This window comes from Macrotis lagotis, chromosome 5 (genome assembly GCF_037893015.1).
Source record: "Macrotis lagotis isolate mMagLag1 chromosome 5, bilby.v1.9.chrom.fasta, whole genome shotgun sequence".
NCBI classification, from domain to species: domain Eukaryota; kingdom Metazoa; phylum Chordata; class Mammalia; order Peramelemorphia; family Peramelidae; genus Macrotis; species Macrotis lagotis.
This window is the reverse complement of record NC_133662.1, coordinates 44809453-44835692: the sequence shown is the minus strand read 5'-3', so window position 1 is coordinate 44835692 and position 26240 is coordinate 44809453. Positions and strand designations below refer to the sequence as shown.

At 32.9% G+C, this 26240-nt stretch overlaps 1 protein-coding gene and 1 pseudogene across 1 annotated transcript in view; both read left to right on the top strand.

The window, feature by feature from the left end:
- KHDRBS2 (KH RNA binding domain containing, signal transduction associated 2) overlaps positions 1–26240 on the top strand; it is a 943011-nt gene that overhangs the window by 51059 nt on the left and 865712 nt on the right. The gene's annotated exons all lie outside the window — the stretch shown is intronic.
- On the top strand, positions 24671–25550 carry LOC141489683 (adenylate kinase isoenzyme 6 pseudogene; annotated as a pseudogene).

Here is a 26240-nt window from a genome sequence, read left to right as displayed (position 1 = left end):
GAGAGCATCCTGTTCACTATTTTTATAGCAGAATAGTATATTCTCTTACAATTGCAAAAGATAATTTTCTCATCCATTCCCCAATTGATGACCATTCCTTCAATTTCCAATGCTTTGTCCCTGGAAAACAACAGTAAAACATATTTTTAAACATATAAATCCTTTCCCTTTTTATCTCTTTATTGGAAACAGATCTATGCCTCATATCCTTTGGGCATAGTTCCAACTTGCCCTACAGAATGATTGAATCAGTTCATAACTCCATCAAAAAATATTTGTCTCATTTTAACCAGATTCCCTCCAACATTTGTCATTTTCCTTTTTTCCTCATTAAAAAAAACATAGAGGTATAAGCTAGACTCCCAGATGTTCATCAATTTCATTTCTCTAACCAAAAGATCATTTTTTTCATATGACTATGGATGATTAATTACTTCATCTGAAAACTGTTCATATCTTTTAATGATTGAAGAATAGATCTTATTTTTATGCATTTGACTCAATTATATGTTTGAGACATGAGTATTCATAAAATAATCTTCCTCCAATTTTTTCACAGTTAGTATTGCTAACTGTATTTTCCTCCATCTTACTCCTCCCTTTCTTTATTCTCTCTCTCTCTCTCTCTCTCTCTCTCTCCTCTGTTCCTGAAATGTGTTTAGCTGCTGACTATCCCTTGCACTCTACTCTGTCCTCCTTCTATAAACCTCCCTGTTCTTTCTCCCTTCCCTCCTGTAGGGTAAGCTTTCTATATCTTATCGAATGAAATATTATTTATTCCCGCTTTGAGCCAATTCTGATCAGAGACAGATTCACTCATCATATCACCACTCTCCCTGTTCACTGCAAAAACTTTTCTTTACCTCTTTCATGTGAAATAATTTACTCCAGTTAATCTCTCCATTTTTCCTTCTTCCCAGATATTACTCCATCCCTTATTTTTTTAAAATATCTTAATAAAATAACTAACTAAAACAACTAACTCCTATGCCCTCTTTCTATATGTCTAACTGTCCTAATAATGGGAAAGTTCTTGTCAGTTATCAATGTCATCTTCCCATGCAAAAATGTTATGACTTACCTTTCCTAATTACCTTTTTATGCTTCTCTTGATTCTTTTATTTGAAAATCATATTTTCTGTTCAGGTTTGGTCTTTTCATCAGGAAAGTTTGAAAGTACTGTATTTCATTTAATGTTCATATTTTCACCTTTAAAAGTATGCTCAATTTTGCTTGGTAGTTTATTCTTGATTGTAATCTTTTGTCTTCTGGAAGATAATATGCCAGGTCATAAGATGTTATAATGTAGATACCACTAAATCTTGCCTTAGCCTGACTGTTGGTGGCTCCACAACACTTGATTAGTTTGCAACTAGAAAATTCTATGATTTTGTGTATTATTTTGATTATTGATAGAGTATGCAAAATGTAATTTTGTACCTCTCAATATTCTAAAGATTTGTGAAATCTTTTCCTTTGCAATATTAAAAAATAGGAATCTGATATTCTAGGCACTTTTTTAGGTTTTTGCAAGGCAAATGGGGTTAAGTGGTTTGCCCAAGGCCACACAGCTAGCCAATTATTAAGTTTCTGAGGTCAGATTTGAACTCATGTACGCCTGACTCCAGGGCTGGTGCTCTATCCTTTGAGACACCTAGCCGCCCCCTTTTAGGCACTTTTAAAATGTATTCCACAATCATGTTTACTCTTAGTAAAATTGAAGAACTTCCTCAAGGTTAAGAAATATTACAATTATTCATTCAGAAAAAATAGAGAATGGAAGTGTATCAATAACATATCTATCTGCCTATATAATTTAGGTTGTTGTGCTATTTAAAACTTATACTTTGATTAAGGTTTGATACATACAATGAGGAATGAATATATTCATATTTGGGGGCAAATATAGTTCAGTTATTTTACCACTTTAATAACTGTGGTGAAAGGTGATAGAATTCTTTTTAAAATCACTTTAAAAATCTTCCTGATAGTATCTTAAAAGATAATTGAAATGTACTTGTGACTCATAAAGTCACTGAATTTTTAATTGTCTTATTTAGTTGGAGCTCTGATGTATTTTATATTATTTGAAAATAATAAGTTATCCAATAGTGTTTGTACTTTGATTTTATTACCTCTTACACTGAAAGATGATGTGAGCATTCACCACATTGATATTTAGTCGAAACCTCCATACATTTCACTTGATATTTCAATTCAATTTATTAAGCATATATTAAGTAACCAAATTTGTGCCTGGTTCTTTTTTTAATTTTTTTTTTATTTAGGGCAATGAGACTAAGTGACTTGCCCAAGGTGACACAGCTAGGCAATTATTAAGTTTCTGAGGCTGGATTTGACCTCAGGTCCTCCTGACTCCAGGACCAGTACTCTATCCACTGCATCACCTAGCTTCCCAATCTGGTACTTCTTTACAATATGTTGATGTAAACTGAATATGGAAAAATCCATGTCCACAGAAATCATACATTCTATTGATGGACTACATATGCTAGGTATGTTTTATCCATGCATGCTATCCTTTCAGTCCTGCACAAAGGATCTCCCAAAGCATTGGATGTCCCCCTCTCATTTATTTAATGTCTCAAGTGTACCAATGACTTACTACTTAAACTGACACTTAATTCAAAGGACATCATGAGAGCACCTCTTTAAAAATAGCCATAGGTTTACACAAATATACCTTTTCTACCATTTATGTTAATCAAGTCAGCATTGACAATGCGTTACCTTCAAACTCTACCCATCATGTTTCTTTATAATGCTTTTTGCATAGTTTGCTCTTTAAATTCTTCTGAGGTTTTTTTATATTATGAGTTCCAGTCAAACACAGAACTACTCTTGGTACTCATATCAAACAGATGAGTTTTTGTAGAAGAGAAGTTTAGGAATTGTTGAAAACATTGTTTCATTTACTACATGCCTCTCAGACTAATCTTTTTTCTCCTATTTAATTCTTGGCTCAGTTTATTATTCATCTGCAGAACCTGAGCTAGATCTAAACAATGATGGAATAATTTATTAAATTGACCATTTAACTTCCTATTTTAATCTGTATGATGTGCTCATTTCATTTACTTGGCTTTTCTGATATGGTTGGTGACAATAAAATCTTTTGAACAAATGGAAATTTCACTGAAGATGTTAGAATTTCAAGTTTTAATTAAATTAATAGAATGTTATCAGCTAGTAGGAAAATTTGGAGAACATTATATATAGGAACTCTTCCTTTCTTTGGGATCTTTGGTAGGACACTTTTCATAATGCTGTCAAACACCTTGGACAAGCATATCTCTCTTACTTTAACACAGATTAATGTCAATACTCAATGGACCATTAAACAAAATTATCTCAGATTTTCTTTATCATGTAATCTGATAGTTTTGGTATATATATATATGTATATATATATATATATATATATATATATATCTGAGACATAACTTGCATGAATGAAGGATTCAAAGCTAAATTTTGCTCTATCTGGTCAAATACCTTTTTAAAATTAATAAACACCTATTGATCTTATATTTTTAATAACTCTCAGGAAGGATTTTAGTCTGTAAATGTTATCTGCCATGGAAAATTTTCTGAAGAGTCCTTCATTTTCCTTTTCCTTTCTTTTCCCTTTTTGGATACTATATACATACATATATATACATATATATATATATATATATATATATATATATATATATATATATATATATAGAGAGAGAGAGAGAGAGAGAGAGAGAGAGAGATTTTTTTTTAGGTTTTTGCAAGGCAAATGGCGTTAAGTGGCTTGCCCAAGGCCACACAGCTAATTAATTATTAAGTGTCTGAGACCGACCAGATTTGAACCCAGGTACCCCTGACTACAGGGCCACTGTGCCACCTAGCTGCCCCTGAGAGAGACTATTTTCATAAACACTTAAAAGTCAGATGAAAATAGGACCATAAAGAACCACAACATACTTATATGAACTCATGCAAAGAGTGTGAAAGGGAAAGAGTATTTGCTGATTTTCACTAGCGTCTCTTTGGTCACTTAAAAATAGTTCATTCATTTGAATTCTTCCTATCTTTGAAATTTCTAGAGCATGAATTCCTGTTGACATTTATTGTGTTTACCTCTAGCAGGATCATTGTGGTTTTTTTTTAAGTTGTTGAAGTTTAGTCACTGTTTATGACAATTTACTTACATGGCATTGACAATAGAACAAAATAAAAGTCTATATGACACCTATTATGTATAGAACTATACAATATTGTAAGTAAAGCATGCTTTGCACAGTACAATAAAAAACAGTCCTTCCTCTGAATCTAATATTTTAATATAACTTCTTCACAAAATTTATTGATTTGAAAACTGGTAGAGGATTACTGTTGCAGTGTCATTGCAATTGACCACAAAAACAAATCTTTCTGTGGCTTTTTTTTCTGTTTGTTTCTGTTTTATCTGTGAATATTCTTGAGGAAATAGTTTGTAACTGGATTTCTGCAGGCTCATTTACTTTTATAGTACTATTTGACATTTCATATGAGACAACCTTGTCCATAATTTTCTACCATTCTTGTTTATAGTGCCTATAAATTTGTTCTCTAAATAGAGATTGGTCATCATTTTACTCCATTTAACAAGTACTTAAATATTTACAGTATAAATCAAAGTTACAGTTTTCCATCACCTATTGATGATTTTGTAAATAAAGTCAATATATACACATTAATTTTTTCCCCATTATTGCTGTTAACAACTTGTCTAAACAGGTTGGTTTAGAAGTACCGTAATAATATACAATGCTTTCTCATCAATTTTCTTCAACTATGGGGTTATCTGATTACATGGTTAAACCTAAGTGACAAATAGCTTTTATGTATTATGTATAACCTTCCCGACAGTTAAATCATATTCAGTTTTATTTTTTTAATGCTGACTATTATGCTTGTATTGGTCAGAATTTTTCATTTCTCTTCTTGAATAAAGTATTTATAATTTACTCTTGTTAAGATCTGAGTTTAGAAATCTTTGTCCTGATTTATTTCTTTATCCTCTACCATATATTCTTATTCAGTGTTAATTTTTCTCCCCTGTGCTTAATTCCATATTGAAACTGTTAAATTATTTGAAGGATCTCTTAAAGTTATTTATAGAACTCTCCTTCATTTTCCATGTTGAATTTTAGTGTATAAGCTGCAGTGATCACAAAACTAATTAATAGTAATAGATAGACTTTGCTTTTGTAATTATCTGGCCTTCAGGACATTACCTTGAAGAGCCGTACTATTATCCATAAAAGGATCTAATACATTTTGAATACTGCTTAGCATGGATAACCTGCTTATTTTATATTCACTATGTAACTTGATTTATTGAGTGAAATAAATCACAATGTCCTTAAAAGAAAATTAATTTCCCTTATGTTTCAGGTTAAACTAAATTTTGACATTAAAACCGGATTATATGCTATTTAAAAAAAATAAGGTATGTGATTTCATTGATATATATAGACAGACTACCAAGAGCCTACCTTCACCTCCACCAATCCATATCTGGATTTTCTTGTAACTTACAATTTTAGAAAACTCTCTAAAACACTGGAAATAAAATGAAAGGTTATGGGTCATGTGGCCAACATATGATAGAGGTAGAATTTGAAACCAGGTCTCCCTTATTCTGAAGCCAGATCTGTATTCTCTGTGTCATACTGCCTTTCAATCTAAATTTTATCCCATATTTTCCTAATTTTTTTCACAATTTGGAGATGATCGTCATTTATTTGAAGACCTGAATGATTCTAGAACATTTCAGAGGGAGTAGTGATCTTTTGAGAACAGTAATATGTAAGACATTTCTTGGGATTTTTTAAAATTCAAAAAACAAAAGAAAGAGTTTAATGATTTGAGAATATAATAATTCTTATATGAACTACTTCAAGGGCAAATTCTTGGGAATTATTTATTTAAATATGGCTATATTCTTAGAAAATTATTTAACTCAGCTTTCCCTGGTTTCCTCCAGAATCAGACAAGAACCTCATATTCTATAAGAAACTTTTACTAACTCACTCTTACTTCTAATGCTTTCCCTCGATAGATTATTTCCTATTTATGCATAACCTAGTTGTAGTTACTTGTGTGTTAGCTTTCCCATTAAATTGTTAGTGTCTCAAAGGCAGGGATTATTTTCATTTTTACTTCTTTCTCCAGTGTTTAGAATTGGACCAGGCAGCCTGTAGGAACTTAATAAATGGTTATTGAATGATTAAACATCTGCCTAGGTGCATCTGTGCATAGAATTTTGAGTTTGGAGACAGGAAACCTGAGTTCAGATCTAGTCTAAAACACTCCCTAGATATGTGATACTGGGAAACTCATTAATCTGTATGCTTCGGTTTTTTCAAATATCAAATAATGATAATAATAGTGCATACCTTGCATTGTGAGGATCAAGTGAGATACTATCTATAAAGTACTTAGCACTATACCTAGCATATAACAAATACTTATTAAATATTACATCTCCTCCTTAATTGGAGGTACAATAATAGTAATAGCAGAGTTTTTAAAAATGAAGCAAAAATAATCATAATTCATGTGTATATCACTTTTATAAATATGTTATTAGTCATTCAATTATGTCTGACTTTTTTGTGATCACATGTTTTATTGTTAGGTATTTGATATAAATACAAAGTTTTCTTGACAAAGATACTTTACTGTCACATTTCCTTCCCCCTTGGATTAAGGTAGAAGTTAAGTGACTTGCCTACTGTCACATAGTAAGTATCTCAGGTCAAATTTGAAATCATGTCTTCCTGACTCTAGATGCAGTGTTATATCCTCTGAGCTAGCTCTGTGCCTCTTAAGGTTTATAAATACATCCTTTGCTAACTACTGAGAAATAGAATTTTTGTCCCCATTTCACAAGTGAAAAAAATTAAGCCTCACAAAATTTATATATCTTTCATGCACACAAAAATAGTGACTTATCATTTAATGTCTAGATCTTGTCTCTAAAATCATTGCCCTCTTTACTATATAACACTCCTGAATACATATGTTTAACTTTTGTAATTGTTCCTTCTTGTTTTCTTATTATTATTTAAGAGAGCAATCATTATCCTAGACTTGCTTTATATATTTTCCCTTTTAAAGATATTTAATGCTATATTTTAAATTCATTATCATTTATAATTCTTCCCTTGCTTCACTTCCCCTAATTTGTATCTTCACTATTTATCTAGGTCACATTAACTAGAAATTAAGTTTCTATTCCTATTATTCTTTCAATTTTTACTTCAGATATTTTTGAAGTTCTGGTTTAACTCTTTACTCATGACCAAGATATACCAACTATTCTTCTTGTTGCAAGGCAGTGCAATGATGGAACAATTTTGATCTCCAGAAGTGATGAAAAGTTTAATCATCTTATCTATCATTTCCCCATACCAAAATTGTTAACTTTCCTAAGATTTCTATCTGTACAACTTTTCAGTCAAATCATTATTATTTAGGACTACTTCTCAAACTGGCAACTTTGACATCAGTTCAAAACCTTCAAGAAAACCTTTCAAAAGAGTAAAGAAATAAATCTGTTTTTTCCCCTCCTCACTGCCTCTACTCTCTCTTCTTTTCTTCTGGGGAAATCTTAAAAGGAGATAACTAAATTATTATTTAGAAAGTTCAAGTGTCTAGTGGTTCCTTTGGTAAAAGAACTATAGTAATGTTTCCTAAACATTAACCTGATTCATATATTTACTAGTCAAAAACCAGTTTATTAAAAAAATCCTTAACTAAAAACAATAACAACAAAACACCTTTCTATTTTTGGCCTACCTTAACATACCTTTTCCCCATTATCTCATTATTTCAATTCTCATTCAATCCAATATTTCCTTGCCGCAAATTCCAAAGGCTTACCTCCTATACTGGAAAAGCTACAAAATATAAAGAAATCATTGTCAAAATTTTAAATATTTCAAATTTCCCATATTTAGTTTAGAAAAATAAAGTATTAATGACTTTGAAAACTTATTTTTATTTGTTAAATTTACTTTCCTATGAACTGATAACAAAATCTGTAGTTTTAATCAAATTCTTATAATAAACCAATACAAATACAAATACTTCATCAAATCAGAAAACATCTTTTGAGCATCATAGCCTTTCTAGCATATAAACAGAGAAGTAGAAAATAAACTAAAAATTCCACAAAAAACAAAATGTATACCACATATTTTATTTTTAAAGTTTATTCAGTATTTTCCCAGATCCCTTTAAAAACAACATTTAACAGTTTTTAAAAAAGTGAATTCCAAATTCTCTTTCCTCCTCCTTCCCCAAATCTCTCTCATTGAGAAGGCAAGCAATTTGATACAGATTATGCATTTGTATTTATGCAAAATATTTCCATATTAGCCATGTTGTGAAACAAAATATAAATACAAAACCCTCAAGAAAGGTAAAGTAAAAAAAGCATATTCACATCTGCATTCAGTTATCATTAGTTTTTTTCTATAGGGATAGATAACATTTTTCATATTAAGTCCTTCAGAGTTATGTTGGGTCAATATATTGATGAGAATAAGTCATTCACAATTGATCATCTTACAATTTCACTGTTATTTTGTACAAAGTGCATTTCACTTTTATCAGTATCAGTTCAGATGTTTTCCAAGTATTTTAAGCACCTTGCTCATCATATCTTATGGCAAATTTCCATCATAATTAAATACCAAATTTTAAGCAGTTATTTTCCAATTGTTGGGCATCCTCTCAATTTCCAATTTTATGCTACAGGAAAGAACTCCTGTACATATTCTTGGACATAAAAGTCCTTTTCCTTTTTTTAAACCTTTTTTTGGAATGTTGTCCTAATAGAGATATTACTAGATCAAAGTAATGGTTATATAGAACTTTTAAAATAGTTTCAAATTTCTCTACAGAATAGTTGGATCAGTTCACAACTCTGCCAACAATGTATTTTTCCCATTTCCTCTTCAATATTTGTACTTTACCTTTTTCATCTCTATTAGAAAATCTAATAGGTATAGCTTTATTTTGCTTTCTTCAATCAATGAATTAGGGAATTTTTTATATGGGTATGTAAAGCCTTCAGATAACTTCATCTGGAAATTGTTCATATCTTTTGATCATTTATCATTTGGGGACCCTCCTTTTTACAAATGTGACTAAGTTCTCTATGTTTGAAAATGAGTTTTTTATAATGGAAACTTGCTTCAAAATTTTTCCAGTTAGTATTGCTAAAAGTATTTCTCTCCATCCTATTCCCACATTCATTTTTTCTTTGCACTCTTCTTTAATATTGATCTGCTCAAAAAATGTTTTACTTCTGACTAGCCCCTCTCCTTATTTCCATTTCTTCTATCTACCTTCTTTTCTTGTCCTCTTCTCCACCTACTTTCATGTGGGTAATATAGATTTCTATACCCAGTTTATTGTGTATGGTTTTCTCTGAACCAATTCTGATGAAAGCAAAGTACCCCTCTTCTCAGACCCCCCTTCTACCACTTCACTGTAAGTTTTTATTTCTCTTTTTTTATGAGATAATTCATTCTACCTCTAAATTTTCCTTTCTCCCAGTGTATTTCTCTCATACCTCTTAATTTTATTCTTTAGATATAATTCCTTCATATTCAACTTACTCCTTTGCCACCTTTCTATAAATATCAATCTATCTATATCTATATTTATATCTATCTCTCTACATAGAAATACTTTTTCTAACTGTCCTAATAAGGACAAAGTTCTTATATTTTCTATATTTCATCTTTTTATATAGGAATATGTGATTTATTATTTTTAAGTCCCTTGTGATTTTCCTTTTCTGTTTATCCTTTTATGCTTAATTGAGTCTTGAATTTGAAGATTAAATTTTCTATACAGCTCTGGTCTTTTCAACTGTAAAATTTGGAAATTCCCTATTTCAATGAATACCTTTCTTTTCCCCTGAAAGAGTATGCTCAATTTTTCTGGTAGTTGATTCTTGGTTCTAATTTAAGATCTTTTGCCTTCTAGAATATCATATTTCAAGCCCTCTGATTCCTTAATATAGACGCTGTTGAAACGTGTGCTATCTTGGCTGTGGCTCTACAATATTTGAATTGTTTCTTTATGGCCATTAGCAATATTTTCTCCTTAACTATGGAACACTGGAATTTGGTTGTAATGTTCCTGGGAGTTTTACTTTAAGGATCCCTTTCAGGAGTTCATTTGAAAACTGTTAATTTCTATTTTTACCCCCCCCATTATAGAATCTCAGTGAATTTTTTTGATAATTACTTGAAGATGATGTCTAGTATCTTTTTTAAATCATGGTTTTCAGGTAATCCAATAATATTTACAATTATCTCTTCTCAAACTATTTTCCAATTAGTTGCTTTTAAGGTGTTCAGTATTTTGGGGTCTCATTAACCAAACTATTGACTCATTTTTTTCATGATTTTCTTACATCATTTTCATTTCTTTTCCCAAATTATCTTCTATCTCTCTCTTACTTAATTTTCAAAAATTTTCTTTGAATTCTTCCACTGCCTGAGCCCAATTCATAAATTTCTTGATTGCTTTGTCTATAGGAACTTTCACTTCATTATCTTCTTAGTTATTTTTTGATCTTCCCTGTCACCAGTCAATTTTTTATGGTAAGATAGTAGTTCATTTTCTCAACTTATTACTTGATTTTAACTTTTTTCAAAGTAAGGCTAATTTCCAGGGTGGATAACACACCATCTCAAACTTCAGGGGCTTTATACAGCTAATTCCAGAGATATTTCTGGGGACCTGCAAGTTTTCAGTTATTTCAAGGTGGTATGATTTAAGGAGAGCTGTGTTTGCTATTCTTGTGACTTGCGCTCGATCTTTGAATAAATGCAAGTACTATTGTCTGTTCTGCAACTTGAGGAGGATCTATTTTCCACTGTAGTCACAAGCTCTGGTGTTCTGGTGTTCCTCTTCACCCTGGGATTTCCACCCAGGACTCTGATCTGGATTCAAGTATGATCAAAATAATAGAGGTCAGCCTCAGTGCTAGCAGAGATGCCCATTATCTCCTTAACAATTAAGTGATTCCCTTATTGTCTATGCCCTGAAGACTTCGGAAGTAGTTTTCAACCATTGCTGATTCAGGGACTCCCAAGACCTATTCCTGGTTTGATGGGGTCAGTACTGCACTGCCTTGGTCTACACTAGACTGTACTCCACTCTCACCTAGATGTGACAGACTTTTCCTGCTGACCTTCCAAGTAGTCTTTTACATCACTGGACTGAGAGATCTTGAAATTTCCTCTGCTGCCACTGATTCAATCTCCATGAAGCCTGATATTGGTTTGCTGGTCTATTCAGGCAATGCCTGGACTAGACTGTCTTTCTCTTCCACCCTTGTGCAACAGACTTTTCTTGCTGATTATCTAAGTTGTCTTGGGCTAGAAATTTGTACCACTTGATCTTGTGGGTACTTTGTTTAGAGTCATTATTTAAAGGAATTTGAAGGGGCTTAGATAAGAGTTCAGATGAATCCTTTCCTTCTCTCTGCCATCTTGGCTCTCTCTCTATGCCATAAATTTTAATAAAAAAATTATTACTGCGATCTTAATTCTCTAAGGAACCAAATGTACATTTGTAAATAACTAACCCATCTAGAACTCACTGTTTCAACATCATAACCTATGCTGGATTAGGATCTTGGGGAAAAAAAAACATGAGAGAATAAAATGTTTACTGAAAAGTTAATGAAAAAAGTATATGTATTTTTCTTATACAAAAGTGTCTCTTTAAGTTCAGAACTAGTTTATTTTGCTTTGCATACAAACTTGACAATCTACTTTCCTTTCTTATACTAAATCAAAAGCATCAGATTAGAAAAAGGAAAGAGGAAAGAGTGGAAGTTAAAAGGAAGGAGAATAACGGGAAAAAAGGGCTAACAGTTCAGAAGCAAGAAAAAGAAAAATAAATTATATGGATATTTGAGATTTCAGAAGATACAGCTATATTGCCTTATTAAACATAGAGGCAACCGGTTTTACATACCTCATGGATGCCTGTAGAAACAGATACCCGGCTAATGAAAAGGGTATAAATGTTTAGAGTACCATTTTAAAAGAGTTGCATATACATCTTAGATTATCCCTCTAAAGAGCTTAATTTTTAAGATATAATTTAAAGAAGTAAACTTTAACTTTCCAAATAATTCAGTTTCTCTGAATTTTCCCTAGAGTTCTGAACTGCTAAGATTTTGTTTCAAAATATGCTTTTTCTTCTGAGATTCTGATGCTAGTAAATAATATTATTTCTTTTTAAGAAGGCAGTAAATAGGGATGGCTAGGTGGCGCAGTGGATAGAGCACCAGTCTTGGAGTCAGGAGTACCTGCGTTCAAATCTGACCTCAGACACTTAATAATTACCTAGCTGTGTGGCCTTGAGCAAGCCACTTAACTCCATTTACCTTGCAAAATCCTAAAAAAAAGCAGTAAATGTCGATATCTCATTATGTTTCTCATGAATTATAATTTTAGGAAAAAACATTCTAAGGTGAGGTTAATGTTTCATTGCTTAGATGAAGTGAACATAGGGAAAAACTACTGTATTTGAGTTCACAGACCTGAGTTCAAATCCTGGGTTCTTAATTTTTCTTTTTTTAATTGACCTGTGATTTCATTTGTGTAGAGAGTTGCTAGTAATGCGAATGGAGAATCATTTTTGAAAGCTAGAATTACCTAGAACACTGAGAAATGAAGTTATTATCCCATTGTCCCAAAGGTTGTATGTATCAGAAGCAGGGGCCTGAATAGGATATTACGATATTAAATTGGTACTTTATACATTAAACTAAATTGTCTTCCAATTCTTTATGCTACTCCTATGACCTTGATTAGGTCATTTATCTATAGCAGAGTTTCAACTTCCTTATCTATAAAATGAAGGGACCATGCTAACTAATCAAGTCTAGATCTATGACCATTTGATATCTTCTGTTGTCCTAAGATTATTAGGGCTACTAGAAAAATTTTCAAGATTATTCGTTTCTTTCTGTCACAAGTCTAAACGTTATACTTTAAGAAAAAAAGAAAAACCATTGACATCATAAAGTTTTTATCACATTAAATGGTTCTGAATTTGTGTCCTTTTCTTCTTTATGTGTCTGTCTGTCTCTTGATTAATTATTACTGGTAAATTTTTAACATATAACCAAGAACTTTGGGAAAAACACATCATAGAATAAAAGCAAAGATGTTAGTGCATTTTTTGGGAAACAATTGGACAAAAATACAATGTGAATTAAATAGTTGGATGAGGGGATTAGTAGATATTTATAGGTATCATTTTCAGTTGTGCCTCAAGGAAGAGGGAGCAGGCATATCTTTGCTTTGGTAGTTTAAAGTGAGTTGGCAGGGCAAGTCATTGCTGGCTAGGTAGATATGAAATTCTAGGAAGCAAAAGGAAAATGCAAAAGAGTAGGAACAGAAGCCAAGGTTAATATGAAACCTAATAAGGGGAAAAAAATTCATCAGCTTTTCTTGCACCATCTATCACTGAAAGTATGTCAGAAATATGAGATCATCTTTCATTTTCAAACATAAAGCAGAAATGGATCATAATGGAAGCAGTATTATTAGTCCCACGTGACTACTGAGGAAAATTTTGTTCTAGAGCTTTGTTGGTTCTAAAATAAAAGGAGATTTTCCAATTGGGTATCTAGGAAACATAATACAATAGAGAATATTTTGGGGGGGAAGGCATATTAAGCAAAAAAATCTTAATTTTCATAACTTAATGAGCTGAAATTATTAATATTTTAATACTGCCTAATTCAATAGTTAGAAATATTCTCCTTAAACTTGGAATGACTTTTCTTGATTTTTGGAATGCAGTTTTTGGCAGTGTTTCTCACACATCTGTGCTCAAATTCCACAAAGCACAGCTGTAATTTTCATTATATTCACTTGGCTTTTGACTTCATATTTTATAATGAATTTAGACTGACTTTTCTAGTAGCTCATAAGCTCCTTGAAGGCAGGGACTTTATCATTTACAATTTGCATCCCTGTCACACTACAAGCACTTGATGCATTTTTAACTTATAAACCTATCAGAGTATTTTCTCTGACCTAATTTTAACTTTACTCTTTTTTCCCTTCCTTCTTGGCCCTTTAACTTTATTTTTTTTTGCTTTTTATGTAGTTTTTTATTCTTCTACCATATAGCCCCTGTCCAGACCAAACAATATAAAATAGGTTGTCTACAGTTACTTTAATTGGAATTTCTTTTTCTAATTTTCCTCTTGGGTCTTTTGATGTTTTAACATTTTATTTGTATTCCAGTTATATAAATAGTAATATGTACCCATCGTTTTTTGCAAGGCCTTGAATTCTATAATTTTTCACCCACCCTCCCTTCTCCCCCACAGAAGGCTGTCTGATAGTCTCTTCATTGTTTCCATGCCATATATAGATGTAAATTGAATGTGTTATAAGAGTAAACATAAACCCCCTCCCCCCGCCAAGAAAATGAGAAGCCTCAAGAATAGGGAGAAATTAATTGACTTCAGTCTGTGTTCAGATTTCAATAACTCTGTCTCTGAGGTGAGTTGCTTTCTTTATCATAAGTCCACCAGAGAAGTTTCTTCAATATTTTCCCCATATTTTCCTTTGATCCTGGTTCTGTCCAAAACTGTGTTGAATCTGAGTACTCTCTCCCTCATTCTTCCCTCTCTTCTATCACCTATTGCTCCCTTCCCTCCCCCCATACCCCCTTTATCCTGTCCCTTTCCTTTTATTTTTCTCTAGGATAAGATAGATTTCCTCACCCTATTAAGTGTGTATGTTATTTCCTCTCTGAGCCATTTCTGATGAGAATGAAGGCTCACTCATTCCCCTTTGCCTTCCCCCTTTCCACTCCATTGAAAAAGCTTTTTCTTGACTCTTATGTGAAATTTCTTAGCTTCTTCTTCATCTCCTTTTTCCTTCCTCCAGGTACTATCCTTTGTCACCCACTGACTCCATCTTTTTTACTATATTTTTCCATTGTATTCTTCTCCTTCCTATGTCTTGTCTATATATGCTCCTTCTAACTGCTCTCATAAATAAGGAAGTTCATATGAGTTATCAATATCTTCTTCCCATGCAGGAATACAAACATTTCAATGTCATTAAGTTCCTCATAGTTAATCCTTCTCTTCTACTCCCTCTATAGTTCACCAGAGTCCTGCACTTGGAGATCAAACTTTCTGTTCAGCTCTGGTTATTTCAAAAGGTAAGTTTGAAAGTTCCCTGTTTCATTGAAAGTCCATCTTTTCCCCTGAAAGAGGATGTTCAGTTTTGCAGGGTAGTTGATTCTCAGTTGTAAACCAAGATCTTTTGCCTTCTGGAATATCGTATTCCCAATACCTACAAGCCCTTAATGTAGATGCTACCAGATCCTGTTTAATCCTGACTATGAAGCCACACGAGTTGAATTGTTTGTTTCTGGCAGCTTTTAGAATTTTCTCTTTGATTTAGGAGTTTTGGAATTTGACTTTAATATTCCTGGAATTTTTTCTTTTGGGATCTCTTTGAGGGGGTGACCGCTGAATTATCTCAATTTCTATTTTACCCTCTGCTTCTAGGATCTCAGGGAAATTTTGCTGTATTATTTCTTGAAAAATGAAGTCTAGGTTTTTCTCCTGATCATGATTTTCAGATAGCCCAATAATTTTTAAATTATTTCTTCTGGATCTGTTTTTGAGGTTGGTTGTTTTTCCAGTGAGATATTTCACATTTTCTTATTTTTGGCTTTTTTTTGGAAGAGTTTTATTTCTTCCTGATTTCTTGCAAAGTTATCAGCTTCTTTTAGTTCCATTCTGCATTTGAAGCAGTTATTTTCTTCAGAGAGCTTTTTTATCTCTTTTTCCAGCTGGCCAATTCTGCTTTTTGAGGCATTCTTCTCCTCATTTGCCTTTTGATTTGCTTTTTCCATTAAGCCTGAACTGGTTTTTAATATATTATTTTCTTCAGTATTTTTTTGCATATCTTTCACCAAGCTTTTGATTTGGTTTTCAAGATTTTTCTGCATTGGTCTTTTCTCCTCCCAGTTTTTCCTCCATCTCCCTTAATTGCTTTTCAAGTCTTTTTTGAGCTCATCCATATTCTGAGACCATTGTCTATTTCTCTTGGAGGTTTTGGATATGGAAGGTTCGATTTTGTCATCATCTGAATATGTGTGTTGATCTTCCATGGGACTAAAATAATTCTCTATGGTCAGATTCTCCTTTTTCTGTTGTTTACTCATTTCTACCAAGACAGCAATTCCAAGGCTTTGGGTTTTTTTTTTTGGGGGGGGGGACACCTCACTGGGACCTTTATTTCTCCAAGGTCTTATGCTTTCTTGCCTGTCTTTTGATATGTAGATGACCCCTTTACCCTGCTCTGCCCTGGGACTTTAAGGAGGGATCCTGCTATTTTAGTATGGATGCCCAAACTGCAACTTGGGTCTGATTGTAGGCTAGCATCAGAGTCCTGCCCCAGGGAGAGCAGAGAAATCTCTGCAGACTTCCCTTACTGTGTCTAGGGGGTGCAGACTGCTTTCTCCAGTTCTCACTGCAGATTCTGTGGTTTGTGCTCCTCACTCCACACTCATTCTGGTGTAGCAGAGTTCTCTCCCCACCCCTTCAAGCTGTTGTTGATGATCTCTGTACTGGGCTGGGCTGCATTGTACTATGGCCGTGGCTTTTTTTCCAACCCTGGTCCTGGTGAAACAACACCTTTCCTGTGGAATTTCTAAGTTCCCTTGGACTGGGAAAATGTATCACTCAGTCTGTCTGTGGGCTCTGCCCCTCAAAATTGTGGCTAGAGTCATCATTTCTTTGTCTTTTTGGAGTTTGTGGGGGAAGGAGTTCAAGGGGAAATGCTGCCTTAACTCTACCATCTTGGCTCTGCCCTGAGCTAGTCGGCCCTTTAACTTTCAAGTACAAAACACATATGTTATAATTGAGGCAATATATAACTGGGAGTGAGAGGTCTTGGCTCTAATTCTGCCTCTGACACAACAGTCAAAATACTACCTGCATGTGAATTCATTTAACTCTAAAGATAGCTTTATCACCTTGAGGACATCATTTGAATTTTTAGGTTATCACTTTCATTAGGTTATAAAATAAAGAGTTTGTATACATAAACCTCTAATTTCCATTCTCACTCCAAATCCAAGGAGCCTGAAGGTATAGCTTTGGACAAGTCAATTAATTTGTTAACTTGTTTGGTCTTCAATGACCTTGTATATTTGCATCCAAAGAACTCTGTGTTGGGGCAGCTAGGTAGCATAGTGGAGAGAGAGAGAGAGCACTGACTTTGGAGTCAGGAGGATCTGAGTTCAAATTTGATCTTAGACTCTTAATAATTGCCTAGCTGGGTGACCTTGCGTAAGTCACTTAATCCTATTGCCATAAATAAATAAAATTTAAAAAAAAGAATTCTGTCTAAGCTCAACATTCTGGATGCAAGTACTAACCATGAAGATTTCAAATAGAAACAATTCCTATCTTTTATTGATCTGGCCCCACATATCTTGTCCCTTAAAAAACCTGGAAATTTTGAGATTAATTTAGGTTAAGAGATCCAATTGCTTAACTTCAGTCCCCCTTCCCCTTCTTTAATATTTCTAGCATTAGAATATAAGATGTATTAGAGAAGAGACTGCATTTATTCTTTATTTTTTCCAATTACAAGAAAAAGTAGTTTTCAACATTCATCTATTTACAAGTTTTTGAGTTCGGCATTTTTCCACTACCATTTTTCTCTCCCCACTTCTTGGCAGCAAAACAATCTGGCAAAAGTTGTACATGTCCCATCCTGTTTAATATATTCTCATATTAGTACTGTTGAGAAAGGAATTAGAACTAAGGATGAAAAAACCATGCAAAAGAAAGAACACAAAAGAAGTTTTAAAAAGTAAACATAGTATATTTCATTCTGAATTTAGACTCCACAATTTTCTTCTTTTTTTAAATTTAACTTATTTATTTATTTTCATCCATATGTACATGTATATTTATAAGATATAAAATTTTCTTCAATCGTCCTTCCTCCTCCTCTCCATTCAGCAGGGAACAGTCAAGTTAGCATTATAAATACATATTTTGATAAACATCGTTTCAAATTAGTAATTTTTGGTATGAGGAAATTAGGATTAAGGGAAAGAGAATTTCCATCAGATTCTGAAGGGTTGTGTGTGTGTGTGTGTGTGTGTGTGTGTGTGTGTGTGTGTGTGTGTGTTTTGTTCTGTTTTGTTTCCCGGAACGGGATAATATAGTCCAAAGCCAGACTAATACAATTGTCCTGGCTCTCTGGAATGCTGAGAGGAGCTACTTCCCTAATAGGGAAGAAACTGCTGGCAAGTGAAGCATAGGCAAAAACAAAGGCAAACAGTAAACCAAGGAGAAGACCCCAGTCCCCAGCATGTGCACAGACACACACACACACACAAACACACACACACACACAAAACCAAAAACCTTGGAATGGATGGTAGCAAAAAACCAAAAAAACCAAAAACTTGGGGATGCTAGGCAAATAAATATGATAGGATTGAGATAGCACAATAGAGAACAAACTGCTGCATAGGCAACACCATAAGCAAGCAGTAAGCCAAAGCTGTCCTAAAGCAGAAACAAACTGCTGTATAGCCAAAACAAGAGGCAAGAGATACACCAGATTCTACATCCTGACTCCAGCACAAATATCTGGATACTATACTAAGATCAAATTTGAACTTAGATCCTCCTGATTCCAAAGTCAGTGCTCTCTCCACTATGCCACCTAGATGCCCCAAGCATTCAGTAGTTAGGTCCACATAACGACTCTCCAGCCTTCAGTTGGTTAATTAGTCTGATACCTCTTCTTTCCCTCACTGTCTTTTGGAACCTCCCAAATGCATGTTTAATTCTCATTATCAATGTGTACCTCCCTGGCGAGCACAATGTCAGTAATGAAGCATCATACCAAAAACTGTGCAATGTAGTCATAACAATTATAAAGAAATATTTTATATCTCTAAGTGTTTGTAAGAATAAAAAAACAGGAAAAGTTGTAAATGCAACTAAAAAAAACCTAAGAGAACAATTTTTTAAAAAACTTACTTTGATGCTAGATTAGAAATTCTGAAAATTAAGGAGAAATTAATAAAATTGAAAATAAGAAAACAATTGAACTAATAAATAAAAAATTGTTGGTTTTAAGAAAAAAATGATAAAATAGATAAGTCTATGGTTAATCTAAGAATTAAAAAAGAAAAAAGCAAGGCAAATTACCAATATTAAAAAAGGGTTGAACTCATCACCAGTGAGGAGGAAATCAAAGTAATACTTCACAGCTATTTTGTGCAACTTTATGCCAACAAATCTGGCAATATAAGTGAAATGTATGAATATCTGCAAATCTATACATTATTCAGATTAACAAAAGAGAAAACAAAATACTTAACACTATTTCAGAAAAAAAAAAGTAATCAAATTAGTTATCAATGCATTGCCTAAGATTAATCCTCTAGGGTCAGATGAATTCATAAGTGAATTCTACAAAACATTTTAACAATTAAGTCCCATTCTATAAAAACTATTCAAAAAAATATTTGAATAAGGAATTCTAACAAATTCCTTCTATGATACCAATATGGTGCTAAGTCAGGAAGATTCAAAACCACCAACAAATTATAGATCAATGATCCTAATGGGTATTGAGGCAAAGATTTGAAATAGAATTTTAGTAAAGAGATTATGTTACTTTTAGAATCATACACCATGCTCAAATAGGAGACAGAGATGGTTAAATATTAGGAAAATAATCAGTAAAATTGACCATACCATAAACAAATGTACAGAAATCATGCAATTATCTCAATAGATGCTGAAAAAGTCTTTGACAAAATATAATAATCATAACTATAAAAACACTAGTGAACATTGAAATAAATGGAGTTTAGGGGAGGCTAGGTGGCATAGTGGATAAAGCACCGGGCCTGGAGTCAGGAGTACCTGGGTTCAAATCCGGTCTCAGACACTTAATAGTTACCTAGCTGTGTGGCCTTGGGCAAGCTACTTAACCCCATTTGCCTTGCAAAAACCTAAAAAAAAAAGAAAGAAATGGAGTTTTCCTTAAAATGATAAGCACTATTTATCTGAATCTATCAACAAGCAATATTTCTTTTTATTTTAGGGTTTTTTTTGAAAGGCAAATGGGGTTAAGTGGCTTGCCCAAGGTCACACAGCTAGGTAACTATTAAATGTCTGAGACCGGATTTGAACCCAGGTACTCCTGACTCCAGGGCCAGTGCTTTATCCACTACGCCACCTAGCTGCCCTATAAGCAATATTTCTAATGAACATAAAGTTGGCCATATTTCTTGTAATGTCAGGGTAGAAACAAAGATACCAAGTATAACCTCTATCATTCAATATCATATTAGAAATGTTAGTTTTAGCCATGAGAAAAAAAGGAAAATGAAGAAATGATAATAGACAATGAGGAAACAAAACTCTCATTGTTTGCAGATGATATTTTGGCAATATCAAGTAAAACAGCACTTGAAACAAATAGCAACTTTAAAAAAGTAGAAGGACTTAAATATGCCCACATAATTCATCAATATTTCTATATATGACCAAAAAAGTCCAAGTCCAAGAGATAGAAAGAGAAATTGCATTTAAGGTAACATAAAAAGACAACATAAAAGTCTGGAATCTACCTCCCAAGACAAACCCAGAAACTATGTAACCACAATTGCAAGATACTTTTCACACAAATAGAAAAATGTCACACACAAAAGGAAAATGTCAATTGATCATAGTTCAGAAGAGTTAATTTAATAAAATGACAACTCTGCCCAAACTAAATTACTTATTCAGTGACATACCAATCAAACTAACAAATATTTTACACAACTAGAAAAATAGCAAGGGAATCAATGAAAAAATATTTAAGGTGACCTAGCTGTACCAGCTCTAAAATTATGTCATAAAATGGCAGTATTCAAAACTGTCTGGTACTGGCTAAGAAATAGAGTGGAAGATTAATGGAACAGATTAGGCACAAAAGAAAGAGTAACAAGTGACTACTGTAATCTGCTATTTGACTAGCTTCCAGGATAAGAACTCACAATTTGACAAAAACTGCTGGGAAAACGTAAAAATAATCTGGTTAAAAACTAGGAGTATATGCACATCTCACAATCTAAACCAAAATAAGGTTGAAATGGGTAAAGGATTTAGACATTACTGTAGGGTGATACTATAGACCAATTAAGAGAACAAGAAATAGTTTAACTGTCAGATCTATGGAGAGGAGAAAAGTTTATGACCAAGCAAGAGATAGAGATCATTAGAAATTGCAAAATGGATGATTTTGTCTATATTAAATATAAATGTCACTACACAAACAAAAGCAATGCAGTCAATATTAGAATGCATGCAGAAAGCTAGGAAACTATTTTCTGATAAAGAAAAATCTCCTGAACTGATAAATGGTCAAAGGATATGAACAGACAATTTTCAAATGAAGACATTAAAGCTATAAATAATCATGTAGAAAATTGCTGCAAATCATTATTAATTAGAGGAATGTAAATTAAAACAACAATGAGGAATCATCTCACACCTATCAGATTGGCCAAGATGAGAAAAAGCGAAAATGATCAATGTGTGAGAGGTTGTGGGAGGATTGGGACATTGATGCATTGCTCCTGGAGTTGTAAATGGATCCAAACCTTCTGGAGAATAATATGGAACTATGCTCAAAGAACAATAAAACTTTTCATACCCTTTGACCCAGAAATTCCAATTCTAAGTCTATATCCAGAAGAAATAAAAAAAGAAAAGGGAAAAGTCCTACATGTTCCAAAATATTCATAGCAAACTCACACAAGGCAGAAGAAGTGATACCAGAATACCCTTCATTGTTTGTGCAACATAGGAGACATTGACTCAGGAATGCCTAGCAAGATGGGGCCCTAATCAGAGAGGGTGCAGCACTGTGAGCAAGGCAGAATTGAAGCTGATCAAAGGAAACTTGAGATAATAAATAAAGTTCAAACATCCCAGGTGTTCACATGTACTATTTGTGCCCAGTCTGTGGTAGCGCATTCTGATCTCATATTGGTCCAGTCGGTTATAATTGGACACACTGTAATTTGTCTATAACATAGTGATGCTATTTTGGTCTTCTTTGATAACAATGGACAAGAACCAACCAATATATTTTATCCAATGATGGTAATAGAAAGAATAACAAAAATAATGTTTTTCACAATTATACATGAAGAACAAATTATTTGCTTTCATTTTCCAGTCTTTATGTTTTTATTGTAAAATCACCATGGTTATTGAAATAATGACAAAAATATGAAAATATTCATGAGGGAAAACAAAATTTCTCTTCCTTTGCAAGGCCATTTATTTCAAAAAAATCTTTTGTTTCAATACTAAAAATGATAGTGTAACCATGATTTAATACCTTCCCTACTGAATTTAACACAGCAACTGGGCAAGCAGTTTCAAAATGTACTAATCTAGTCAACCATGAATCAATCCATTATTATGAAAAATGTTAAATTAATGTTTATAAGGAGTATTTTTAATGTTGCACCATAAAAATTCATCAGAAGGCAATCAAGACAGATTAATGTCTTTTAGAATACATTAACAATAGTAATACCATTTATTCTACTTTATCACAAATAAACTCATTGAGTAAATTGCTTTCTGCATAAGCATATATTTTAGTGAGCAGATGCTTAGGAAAGACTTAGAAGATATAGATGTGAATTAGATTTTAAGAGGTAAAATGAGTGTAACTTCCTAGTTTTACTAATTTGAGATCAAATGTATCAGTATAAACATCATTCATAAACCATAATGAAATGTTTTACATAAGGATTGTGCTTGCTAGTTTAGAAGTTCAGGGAGTACATTTTTAAATAAGTTATTCTTTTAATAAATAGTTTTATATTAGGGAGCACTTGTTTTATCTTTTCATAAATCAATTACAATTTTAAAATATTAATAATCATCTTAAGGAGAAAATTTGAATTTATCAATATTGACTGATTAAACTAGTATTCAAAAGCTTGCTTTACTTTACAAAATAATAGTAAAAAGATTAATTATTGTTAACAATTGTTAAATAATAAATGTTGTTTGAAAAACAACAAAACTGGGGTAAAAATTATTGTATCTGAGACAAGAATTCTTAATTTGAGGTTTGTGTACCCTTCAATAACTTTCAGAGGGTTCATAATTGTGGATTAATAATAGAAATTTTTTTACTAATCATACTGGAAAACTAGTGTTTCTTTAGTTATCTGAAAGCATTGTTTATATTATCCCTCTTCTAACCTCTTCTATAATTGAAAAATAATAATTTCAGTCATATAAAATTTGGAAATATTGTATAGCCCAGGAGGAGTCTGGCTACTAGCTACATATCTGCTTAAATCCTTAGGGCTTAACTCTGTCAACATAGTGCTTATCCCAGCAATGGATAGCAGTCTGCATTGCTAATGATACACCTGCCAGACAATTGCAACTACATTATTTGTGCAGGTGTTCTGCTTTAAAATAAACCTTCAACCAAGAATGGTGAGATCATCACCCCATCACAAATTGGAAGTATCAGCCATCTCCAGTGATATATCTTAGTGTTTTAATTCCAGAGCAATTTTCTTAAGTTTTAAACCCAATACTCTACCACCAATTTAGAGATCTCTGTGATTCAATTAACTTAATAGAGAAAGGAACACCTGGAGAGTCAGTGCTCTTAAACTTCTATTATCAACAGTATTTATCATCTAGCTTCCAATTAAAGATCATAAGGTAAATAGACATTCATAAACAATAGGCCTAATTAGTGGGACAATATAAAATTGCAATTATAAGACACTCTTTCTCCTCAGCACCCACTCCAAAAAAAAAAAAGCAGAAGCAAATATTAAAGGGGCCCTGAATCAACATTTTTGAAGAAAATATGGTGGTGTACATACTCCTTATTCAAGAACATTTTTCTGCATTCGAACAAAGTACTATACATAGTTGGTACTTTTTAAATTTACAATAGTAAAATAGGAAATGACATACTGTCTTCTGAAGTAGCATTTAATTGAAATCTACCACCCTATGCATATATTTCTCAATAGTCTGACATCAAAAGTAGGTGACAATGGTTCAGGTTTTTGTTTTTCTTTCCAAGGCAAACAGGGTTAAGTGGCTTGCCCAAGGCCACACAGCTAGGTAATTATTAAGTGTCTGAGACACGGATTTGAACCCAGGTACTCCTGACTCCAGGGCCAGTGCTTTATCCACTAGGCCACCTAGCCAACCCCCACTAGGCCACCTATCTGCCCCAATGGTTCAGAGTTTTACTAACAACAGTTTCTTGAAGGGTTTAGCAGTAAAGTAATGGGTAATGATTATTGACTGATATTAAAGGAATTATGCTCAAATGTTTCTGTAACATAGTACATGTATGATGCACTTGACTTAATTTATCTGAGTCTCAGTTTATCTTACTGGAATTGGAGGCATTTTCTAGAATTCAGTGATCTTATATTTAGATAAATATATTCAAATATCTATATAATATATGTGGATTGAAATTAATTAATACCTCCTCTATATTCTATTATTGACTATAATCTCATTAGTTGTGGAAAAGTTTTTTCAGTCTAATTTTGCTTTTTCTCCCCTGTTCTCTAAGTTCTATGCTTTTTTTTTTAGTAAAGGAGTGGTGTACTATGTCCTAGTTAAGAATTGGTTTATTCTCGCAAAGGGCCAGCACCGGGGTGGAGTCGGTGCCGCGGCTGCCATGAAGCTGCCCAACATCCTGCTCACAGGTACACCAGGGGTTGGAAAGACCACACTAGGCACAGAACTTGCATCAAGAACAGGACTGACATACATTAATGTGGGCGATTTAGCATAAGAAGGACAGTTATATGATGGCTCTGATGAAGAATACGAATGTCCTATTTTGGATGAAGACAGAGTAGTTGATGAGTTAGAAAATAAAATGACTGAATTATTGTTGATTGACAATGGCTGTGACTTCTTTCCTGGACAATGACTTTATATAGTTTTTGTGCTTCAAACAGATAATTCTGTGTTATATTCAAGACTTGAAAAGAGGGGCTACAGTGTAAAGAAACAACAGGACAATATACAGTGTGAAATTTTCCAAATTCATTATGAAGAAGCCATGGCCTCCTACAAGCATGAAATAGTGCACAAGCTGCCAAGCAATGTACCAGAAGAACTAGAGAGTAATTTAGATCAGATAATGAAATAAATTGAACAGTGGATGAAAGATAATAATTGAACTTTGAAGGCAAAGGATGGATTTTCAAAGTTTTCTACAAATTATTTTCTTGATGACTTCTTTCTCCTTATGCTATAGAAATTAAGACAACATACACCAAATTTTACTATCCAGAACTGTATTGTACAAGTGTCAGGTGGATAATATATAAGGCTGAGTTATGACTAATTTTTTCTCCATGAGAAAAACTGAGAAACCCCCAAATAAACAAAGAAGATATTAAAGATTTTTAAAGTTTAGATATATTCAACATTTTCATTTATTTTGGTTACCTGCTAAAGAGTAAGCAAATTTGAGAAACTAGGTGGAAATCTAATAATTGACATGAAAAAGGAAAATGAAGACTAGGAAGAACTGCTGACTTTGTAAATAAAAGAGCTTAAGGATAAAGCTATCAACATTAAAAAAAAGAATTGGTTTATTCTAATTCCTATAAGAGTTCTTTTCAGGTGGCAGTCCTAATAAATGTTTCTTGTTTTGATCTGAGTTTCATTTCTCATTCATGATAACCTTAAAACCTTTTTGTGTCCATGGTATTTAATTCCTACTTCCATCCTCAATATTTGTGCTCTCTGATCACTTTATTTATTCTGCTATTTGTCACTTAAATCTTCATTCAAGTGTTTTTCCATTACCAGATTAAATTTAGTAAATCCAGATGTTTTAATGACATTCTTTCTAAACAACCTTCAATAGTTCTTCAGTACCTGTAAACTTTAGTCTGTTGTTCAGTGTCTCTATAAATAAACCTACTTTTCTTTTTTTATTTATTAGTTAAGTCAATGGGGTTAAATGACTTAGCTAAGGTCACAAAGCTAGGCAATTATTATGTGTCTAAGAACAAATTTGAACTTAGGTCCTCCTACCTCCAGACTAGTGCTCTAT